The sequence below is a fragment of the Nannobrachium achirus genome (genome assembly GCF_963921795.1).
Source record: "Nannobrachium achirus genome assembly, chromosome: 24".
Taxonomy (NCBI): domain Eukaryota; kingdom Metazoa; phylum Chordata; class Actinopteri; order Myctophiformes; family Myctophidae; genus Nannobrachium; species Nannobrachium achirus.
The window spans coordinates 41780734-41791330 of record NC_137831.1 but is presented as its reverse complement, the minus strand read 5'-3'; positions in this window follow the sequence as shown (position 1 = coordinate 41791330).

Below are 10597 nucleotides of genomic sequence, written 5' to 3'. Positions count from 1 at the left end.
AACTAGTGAAAACAGCCGATCTACAAGCACACAACGCCTTGCACCGCGAGGCGTTGTGTGCTTGTAGATCTGCTGTTTTCACTACTTTTGTGCAACGGCCTTGTATGATGAAGCAGGGCTTTGCTTTGCGAAAAAAATTACAAATTTGAAACTTGGAGATACAAGGTTTCTGCCCGACAGTGACGATTTACTTTGTTGGAATGGAACGAAGGCCGACATTTTATTTTGAATTTTTTCCTAATGGCCTGGACCGGCCAGGAATGAACCGGCCGTTCGGGAGTTGTCCCGCTTTTCCCAATGGCCAGCACGTCCCTGAGTTCAATTCAGTTCAGCATAATTCAGTTCCAATCCAATACAATGGTTTATTGTTCCATTTGGAAATGGTAGCTTGTAGTAGGCGGTGTAAAGATGTAAACAAACAAACCACACGTTACTCACTACATGTTAAATCACATCCTGTGCAAAAGAAAACAATGAATGTTGCCATGTCTCTCACTTTAATTCTCTCTGGATCAACTGTAAATGCCTGATAAAATAAACCTTGAGACTTGATATACAGTAATCATGGTTGGTTCAGCTTGGGTGAGCATTTACACAGCAACCTACAGTAGCTTCGATGTTGGAGGAAAAGACTGTGTTTCTATTATAACCCAGCAAGCCAACTGACGTCATGATAACGTCCTCCAGTGACTCCGGTGACGTTCAGAACTAGGCCAGATCACAGCCCAATGAGCCCATATGGGGATGATCTTGACGTCGTTACCAGGACGTCATATGGACTATAGGAGTATTGTTATGGTTTGTAATGTTAGTTGAAATATGAGCATATAAGGTTATATTCTGGGACATATCTGACTATTTATGGCCTCGATCGGACCCTCTCTGATTAATCCAGGACGTCCGTTTTCGTGGGCAGGATTTATGTTGGTTGAAATCAGGTGATATTCTAGGCCAGATCTGACTAGTCATGGTTTGACTTGATCTGGCCCCAATCGAGACGTCACTGATCGGTCCAGGTCCTGACCGTGCTTGCTGGGAATAAATACAGATTTATATCGTCACTGTCGGGTAGAAACCTTGTATCTCCAAGTTTCAAATGAGTACGTGGCAAAGTAAAGCCCTGCTTCATCATACAAGACCGTCTCACAAAACTAGTGAAAACAACCGATCTACAAGCACACAACGCCTCGCGATGCGAGACGTTGTGTGCTTGTAGATCTGCTGTTTTCACTAGTTTAGTACATTTTATAGATGATGAATACAAAACGAACGGTTTTGGACATGCAAGGTTTCCACCCGACAACGACGATATTATCAATATCAGATAGCTGCCTTCCATTAGTGAAGAGCACATACTGTTGTTGAAATCCAATCACTCTACACAGTATTATTTTGATTCCTAGTACGGTTGTCATACTGTAGCTTACTGACAGCTGCTGAGGGTCATCCCTCTACGGCTATGAGACTGTCAGAAGTACTGATCACCTTATGTGGCGCGGTCACTGTGGCTTGAGACCTTCAAACGGCACCAACAGATAAACCATTACATCAATACATTCATGTTAGCTGAGTTCATTGTTTTCTTTCAAGGCGTTAATCAGAGCAGAGAATGTTAGAGAGGCAGGGGCTGACATTTCGAAAAGGGCCTTTTGGTGAAAATATTCGCACCGCGTGAGCTTGGACGTCAGCTATTTTTGGTACTTGATACCACACTAAACTAAGCATAAAAAAGGCAATACTGGGGAGGTGGTGTAACGGCATGGATTTCTACACAGTGAGAGCAATTCTTTTAACACAAGATGTTGTATTTAAGTTCAGGAGAGTTTGGACAAGGCAATTCTCTTGAACGCTGTCTTCAGGTATGGCATGGAAAGAGGGCATTTCTTTCACCATAGTAAAAACTGCATTCATGGTCTGGAGAGGGCACTTTTTTACAGAGGTAAAAGGGCAGGGGCTCAATCCCCCTTTGATGTCTATGTGTGCACGTGCCTGGCGTTAATACTAGCTGTAGATAATCTCTTCATTTCTAATCAATACATTTCTCAGACTTGAGGGATTTGGACGTTCATTGTGTGCGGTTTTAAAAATGGAGACAATTTGTTTGACAAAACAATTGCTGGCATGGAGAAAACAGTCATCAAAGGGTCTTTGCTAGAGGGCATTATGTGCAAAATGTGTTGCTTGTGAAAATAATAAGCACAAAAGAAAGTTGGAGATCCTGTAGAGCATTGGTTCTCAAAGTGGATTCCAGGGACTCTGTGGGTTCCTTTTTGGGGGTCTAAATGGGTCCATACAAGTCTGTAACTCTGACAGTGTACAAATGGAACCAAATGGACCCAACCACGAATACTTTATAGAGAAGACTAGAGGATCACCACACATCCCCTTTTCCCCGAGGACAACACGGTCTAGATAGATAATAAGAAACACAGATTCTCCTGTGTAAAGCCAGGTTTGAAAAGGAATGTCGAGTGTTGTCAGTCAACAACTGTCAACCAAATAAAACAAAGGAAACGGAGATACGAGACCTCCTTTAAAAAGGTCAATAGCTGACGATGACAGCTTGCTTTTGTATCAGTCTTTGGGAGCCCCGAACACTCCACTTCAGTGACAGCTTAGCGAGTTATCGTCTGAGAATGTGGACGAATGCGTGTCAGCAGGGGATTCAGACCCGTCATAAAGGGTGGCCGTTTCCTTACCGCACACGTACCAGTGACACTGAACAAGTGTTAGAAGTTTAGACTGGTTTAGAGGTGTAAAGGAATGGGTTATTAAATCTGTGAAACAGATTACATTAAACAGATTACATTGTCCTGAGACATTCAGGGGACCTAGGCGACCTAGGCGACCTATTTGCCGATTGGCTGTCGCATGTCACATGGTAACCAAGCTAGTTTCATGATTGGGAGCGGCCAGAGCAGTATAATCAGAGAGTGGTGTCACCGCGGACACGCAACTCTCCATTCTAGGGCTCTGGGAGCGGCCTTGCGCTGTTCTTCTTCTCGAGTTTGGAAAAAAAGGATCCGTTCCGTTTGTCACATTGTCATGATCGTAAAACTATCTAGTTTTAACGTTCAGAACGTTTTCTTTTTGAACAATAAAAACATTGACAGCCAGGGGGAAAAAAATCCATGAAGGACACGGAATGCAATCGTTCACTCGCCGTTGGAAAATTGACTTATATTAGACTATTCTGGATGTGTGGCTAACGGCTAACGCTAACGTTAGCTAGCGCTAGCTGCAGGCTAACGCTAGCTAGCGCTAGCTGCAGGCTAACGCACGAGTCACGGTGTGTAATAAATTCACTTCAACCTCGTGTTGAGCAGTTAAACCTATTTGCTACGTACGTCTACAAAAACGTTCATATTTCAAAGATAAAGTGCTTACTGAAGTCTCACAGATGTCACAGTATGGTACGCTCAAGCAGAATTACCTGTATCTTTCGTATTGTTTAATAAACAGCATTTTAATCCGATCAGACATTTTTGTTGTTTTTCAGCCATGCGACCCCATCGGTTGCGAGGTGTACTGCACTTAGATACATTAATACCTTTTGAAGGAAACGACGACCGATCGGATTAAAATGCTCCTCTTTAAATAATACGATCATTACGGGACATTCTGCTGGAGCGTACCCTATGGTGACATCCGTGAGCCTTCACTAAGCAATTTATCTTTGTAATCTGACCGTTTGTGTAGACATACGTAGCAAATTGGTTAAACTGCTCAACAGCAGATTGTGTTGAATTCACGGTTGGCGCAGCGTAGCGTCTTTACATTTAGCCCAATAATGCTAATCTACATCAATAACTAAAGTTTAAAACATACATAAACAGCCGCAGACTTTTTGAAGAAGAACCAGGGGCAGAACGAGGGGACATCGCCTTCAACTTCGACCGCATCGGTTTGAGAAGGGACTGTAGATTAGAAGTACATTGTACTGGCTTGCTTGGCCAGCTAACACATGCTAACATGCTATATAACCTCCAGTAATTGTTTATTTATTTATTTTTCTACTTTTTTATTTTTATACACACATATATGGTCGATCTCTCGTACTCTACAGTTGATACTACAGTATTAAGTAAATGTTTAGATGGGGTTGACTTGTGTTATTTGCTACGCCACTTTTTATTTATTTGTATTGTTTTACAGTAGCTTGTGGAATGGTCGATAGTGTGTGGGGTTGGCTAGCTAGCTAGTACATGCTAACAGGGGGGTTTTTCTTTCTTTAATTTTCCTATTTCCTTTTCTAACGTAAATATGCAACCTTTTTCTGACTGATATTATATGATCAAACGGCGTATGTAGACATGTCCGTTCCAACGGTTAATGCGAACCACTTGTTTACTCAATTAGGTATTTTGTTTACGGCGAATTCTATTGTGCCTGTGGTATGCTAATATGCGCTGTTTCTTTCTCTCCGTACATGACGATTACGTTACGGCGGTTTAGTTAAGTGTTAGAGAGCGATCGAATGCTTTGCACTTTATGATGACATGATTGTAGTCGAGACTTCTCGACATGTTTTCGTTGTTTTTATACTTCATCTTCCTACTATGTGGCTTTAATATGCTGATAGCCTGAGTTGGTTGTTTGTTTTTGGTCAGTGGCCGCCATTGTGGCGCCTCTGACAGGATGGACCAAACTGTGAACTCTGAACTCTGAACCTCGCTCGACAATGGCTCTACACTGCCTCTGCCGGTTGGGAGGTGGTATCACTACTACTTTTGTTACTTTTTCTTTTTGGTTATAACAGCAGCCTCTCTCTATTTTACAACTGACTCATGGACATTATTATTATTTCTTTTAACCTTTTGGATAGATATGTCGACACATAGCACCTTCCCTCTGGGATTATATAACCTATTATGTTTATGTGTTTTTTTTTCTTTTAATTTCTGATGTCTGGGGGCTGCCTTTTGGGACCCGGTGGCAGTCCAGTATTGGGGCGTCTGGGTGGGCAGGTTAAACTTCCTGTCCACCACCATGGAACGCTACTTTCATGGTGCATTCGGCTTGGCCAGGCGCTCCAACGAACACAATTGGCTGTGTTCGTGGGAGGGAAGTCGATTGGGGAGGAGAGACGGATTTTGTCTCTGCATTAACGGTTCCCACAGTGGTCAGGGCGCCTGTTCAGAGGGGGTGGAACCGGGGAGGATAGCGTGTACCTCCACATGCGTTACGCCCCCCTGGTGAAGCTCCTTAATGTCAGGTGAAAAGAAGATGGTGGCATGACGGATCGGGTATCGGAGGAGACCCGTTGTTGTCTTCACCCTCCCAATGGCTACTGTGGGGATTAGCAGGGATAGGTCAAACGTAGAGTATGGGGATGGGGGAATTGGCTTGACACTAAATTGGGTATATGGGGAAAAAATGTTTTCTTTTATTATCTCTTATGGGCAGGGTTTCTCTTCCTTACAACTGAATGTGTACGTACCGTGATCGCCTCAGATCCTGTGCTATTTTGGACCAATGATTGTTGTGATTGGAATGTGATTTGGGGTGCCATCACTATACCTGCATCATTGTGACATTGTACCTTAATAAAAAAGATTTGAAAAGAAAACATACATAAACCACTTTAGCCCTATGTTATACCAAGGCTATTTGAAAATAGCCGATCTACAAGCTCACAACGCATTGCGGTGCGACGCGTTGTGAGCTTGTAGATCTGCTATTTTCAAACATTTTTTACTTTTACTTTTGGTACTTTAAGTACATTTGGATACCAATACTTTTGTACTTTTACTCAAGTACATTTTTAATTCTGGACTTTTACTTGTAACAGAGTGATTCTACATTGCAGAATTGATACTTTTACTTAATTATAAAAATGTAGGTACTTTTTCCACCACTGTGTAAACGTTTGTTTTCTCATGCCAATAAAGCTTCTTTGAATTGAAGATTGAATTGAAGATTGCTCCCCATGTGGCGGAGTACACAATAATGGTAAATAAAGTAGCTTACTCTAAAATAATCCATCCATCCATCCATCCATCTTCAACCGCTTATCCAGCATCGGGTCACTGGGGTAACAGTTCCAACTGAGATTTCTAGAGTTCCTTAATAATAATAATAAAAATAAACAATAATAATGATTATAATTGCGACCGTCAGGTCGCAGTTACTATGAAAACCTCCACCGCCTGTCTGTCCGTCAGTCTGTCTGTCACGTCACATCACACTTTTTTGCCCCTATCCATGTGAAATTTTCCACACACAATCCTTGTCTGCCAATCCACAACCTCCACCCTTCCAGGGACCCCCGCAGCTCCAGGGACCCCCGCCAAATTTTTTAAAACACATTTTTGAATACATGCTCCTACAGTTTTTGCCCTAAAATCACACAAATCGCTACACAGTATGTCTACACTTATCTCATCGACATGGATCTGTCCCATATAGCGCCACCATCAGGTCGATTTTTTAACACATTTTTGGACCTAAACTTTTTTTTTTCTAAATTTTTTTTTTCAAACTTTTTTTTTTTTTTCAAAAAAAATAATTTTTCAAACTTTTTTTACACTAACGTCAACACACCAATCCACAGATTTTATATTGACTGTGTGTCAATTCTTGTTATTTTCCTTGTTTAAAGGACAACTTTGGTTTTTTACAACAAGGGTTCATATTTTAGACTGTAATTAGAGAAAAGAAAAGATGAGTGTTAAAATGTTTTTATTTACTGCTTTCTATTGTTTTAACGATTTTAGTATTTTTGATTTCAGTGGATGGGGGCATGTGTGCAAGTGGCTAAATATGTATTTTTAGACACAATAAGCCTGTTATTTCTTTGTTACTATTTACACCAGCCCCCTCTGCCCATGAAAGATTGTGGTGCATCTTGGGAATGGGCTTATTGTGTCTAAAAATACATATTTAGCCACTTGCATGCATGCCCCTGGGGGCAAATAAAAATCGTTACAAATCACTAAAAATGATAGAAATAAGGAAATGAAAACATTTTAACACTCATCGTTTCTTTTCTCTAATGATCTAAAATATGAACCCTTGTTCAATCAATCAAACATGCCAAAGAGAAAGGGGGCAGCTAGAAGGTCCCGGGTTTGTATCCTGCTGGGGACGCTGTGGGCGCTGGCGTCGTGTTCTCTCCTCCGCGTCATCAGTGCCCATACCCTAGGTGGGGCTGACGAAAGGGTCTTTCTGTGTGGAGTTTGCATGTTCTCCCAGTGTCTCCTAGGGTAGGTATGCTCACAAAAACATGCAGTAATCCTGGTCTGCCTCCCCCTGGTCAACCGGGGCGCCTGATGGAGGGGAAAGGAACTGGTTGGAATAACGTGTTCCTTCCACATGCCACGTCCATCTGGGGAAACTTCCCCCTGTCAGTTGATAAGAAGCGGCCTGCTCAATCCTCATGCATTGAAGGAAGCATGAGTGGCACTGGGTGAAACATGGGATACAAAATTATGGGATCAAAATGTAGATACAAAAATGATAGTCAAATAGAACATATAACATAAAAGATCAAGATATCTAAATAATATACACATAGCGTGAGACCAGCACACAGTAGGTGCATTAAGTATAATGTACATACAGTAGGTCCACATACTGTAGCAGCAGGTATGCATGTGTATGATGTGCATTATTACAATATTGCACCAACATACTAAATATACTGTAGAATAATAATTCTGCAAGCTTACAACTTGTAGATCTGCTATATTCTGTAAATATTTAATCTATATTCGGTATATATATATATTTAATCGATTAATTTGATTGACTAATGAACCCCTTTAAGAAATGTGTTTTCGGTTGGTTTTTGACTAATTGAATTCAACTGCTACTAATTGTTATACAAAATAAAATACAAATATATATCAGCTTGAGATTATGTTGTCAAATATTCCTCTGAGAGACGTTAGACATAAAGACATAAACACAAGTTATGGCACCTCATAACTATGTGTCAACAGGAAACTCAAGACTATATTACAGTACTGTAGGTGTAGCTCTGGTAGGAGCTTTCCACCAGCAGTATTTGTGCAGACTAATTGTCTTCAGTGTTTGATAAATATTTAGTATTCCTATTGACATAACCCAAAGAATATATGACCAACTAATTGCGACCGTTAGGTTGCAAGTTATTATGAAAAGCTCCACCGGCTGTCTGTCAGTCAGTCAGTCAGTCAGTCTGTCCGTCACGTCACACTTTTGGCCCTACTCTTATCTCCGGCACCGTTGCCCCTATCCATGACAAACTTTGCACACACACTCCTTGGGCTGGCAAACCACAACCTCCACCCCTGATTTCTCATGTGCCCCTCTTCTAGCGCCACCATGAGGTTGCCGACCTAACGGTTGCTTATCTCCCGATTAGGGAGTCTTGTATAAAACGCATGGATTTCATAAATCCATAACGAATTATGTCTAGGTACCAAGCCGAGGGCCACAACATTGCAGGGGGCGACGGTGGCGTTCCCACTACTCCAGCGACAGTTTTCGTCGTTGTCGGGTGAAAATCTTGTATGTCCAAAACCGTTCGTTTTGAATTTATCATTTTAAAAATGATTTAAACTAGTGAAAACAGCCGATCTACAAGCAGTGCGAGGCGTTGTGTGCTTGTAGATCTGCTGTTTTCACTACTTTTGTGCGACGGCCTTGTATGATTTGCGAAAGAACGTACACATTTGGAGATACGAGATTTCCACCAGACAACGATGATATACTAGTGTTGTTGCTGCTCTTATACCACCATTATTATTGGGGTTGGTGGGGGCCAGACAGTAGCCACCCGCGGGCCGCAAATGGGCTGCCTATTGGGGAACCCTGTTGTAGAGCGTCTATTGTCGGTGCGAAACATGACGCACAACCAAGTTTAAATCAGGCATAACACCCTGATGGTGAGGACTCCATGTGCCAGATCATAATGAGTCACTTCCTTATCTTTGTGCCATACGTGAGTGAGTGAGTGGTCCATACTGTCCTTATCACAACACATGACGTACAGGCGCCCATTCACACGTGACGTGACACATGTGTCACAACCTAGCTCTCGACTCCATTCTTGTGATCAAAGTGATGTCTTGACACTGCAAAGTTCGGTGTTTGTTTGAGGTTCTTTCTGGTACCAGAAATACGTTGTAGGCAACATGACAACTGGCTGCATAGCATGGCTGATGTGTGTTTTGAATCAGCCTTGGATCAAGACTATCATAGATGTATTTCATAGATTCTGACATTTGCATATCGTCGTTGACGGGTGAAAACCGTGTACGTCCAAAACCGTTAGTTTTGCATTTTTCATTTTAAAAATGATTTAAACTAGTGAAAACAGCCGATCTACAAGCACACAACGCCTTGCACCGCGAGGCGTTGTGTGCTTGTAGATCGGCTGTTTTCACTACTTTTGTGCGACGGTCTTGTACGATGAAGCATACAAACATACAAATTTGAAACCTTGGAGATAAAAGGTTTTCGCCCGACAATGACGATATCTCTGATACGAAAGTAAAAGTCAGACTTGATAAAACACATTGATGATAGTCTTCATCCAAGTCTAATTTGAAATCAAAGCCCAGTTCATTCACACCTGATCCCCTTTGTTTTTTCCCCCACCAAGATCAGAAAAACATTTCTTTGAAGAGGTTTCCATATAAACAAGCCAAGACTCCAGATCAAATTAAAGGCATCCCTCATGTTGAGGTCTGACAACTTTCCAACAACACCAGAAATCCATACGGTACCGACGGGTCGTCTTCAACGACCCGTCGCCGTCGAGCTACTCTGCGTTGCCAATGAGGTCACATACTGTATACAGCACACACCATGACGCAAGGATTCAGCGGCCCAGTAGGTGGGGTGGTCAGGGGTGTCGCACCAAATTCTGGGCCCTGGGTACAGGGATTCACTGCGGGCCCCCCATGAATGTTCTTCATAGGGGAGGAGGGGGTTTAACCCATTTAGACTGGGAACGCATTATTATGTTAATAGCAGATATACAAGTTATGTTATTAACAACAGATATACAAGGGGCGGCATAGCTCAGGGGTAGAGAAACCGTTATTAGAGCACAAAGGGTTCCCGAAGGGTTCCCAGTTCGAATCCGGGCTCCCCCTGAGTTAATGTCGAAGGGTCCTTGAGCAAGACTCTGAACCCCTAATTGCTCCCGGTGAGCAGGTTGGTGCCTTGCATGGTTTCCTCCGCCACCGGTGTATGAATGTGTGCGTGAATGGGTGAATGTAATGCACAATCTATGTAAAGCGCCTTGGATAAAAGCGCTATATAAATGCACCATTTACAAGCTCACAGCTCAGCGCTGCGAGCATGTAGATCTGCTATTTTCACTTGAAAAATACATATATTCAAAGTTTTGCACACATTTTCACGACGTTTCAAAAATAGCAGATCTACAAGCTCGCAGCGCGGCACTCGGTGCCGCGCTGTGAGCTCGAATACCTGCTATTTTTCAATAGCTAAAGTATAAAATAATTAAGGCCCCTCCACCTTGGGCCCTAGTAACTCAGTCCCACTTCCCCCCCTCCTTGTGACGCCCCTGGATGGGGTGGTCTTCTCTTGTGGGGGTTTATGTCAGGATATCTGCTAAGCCCGGTGAGCCACGACAGAGCTG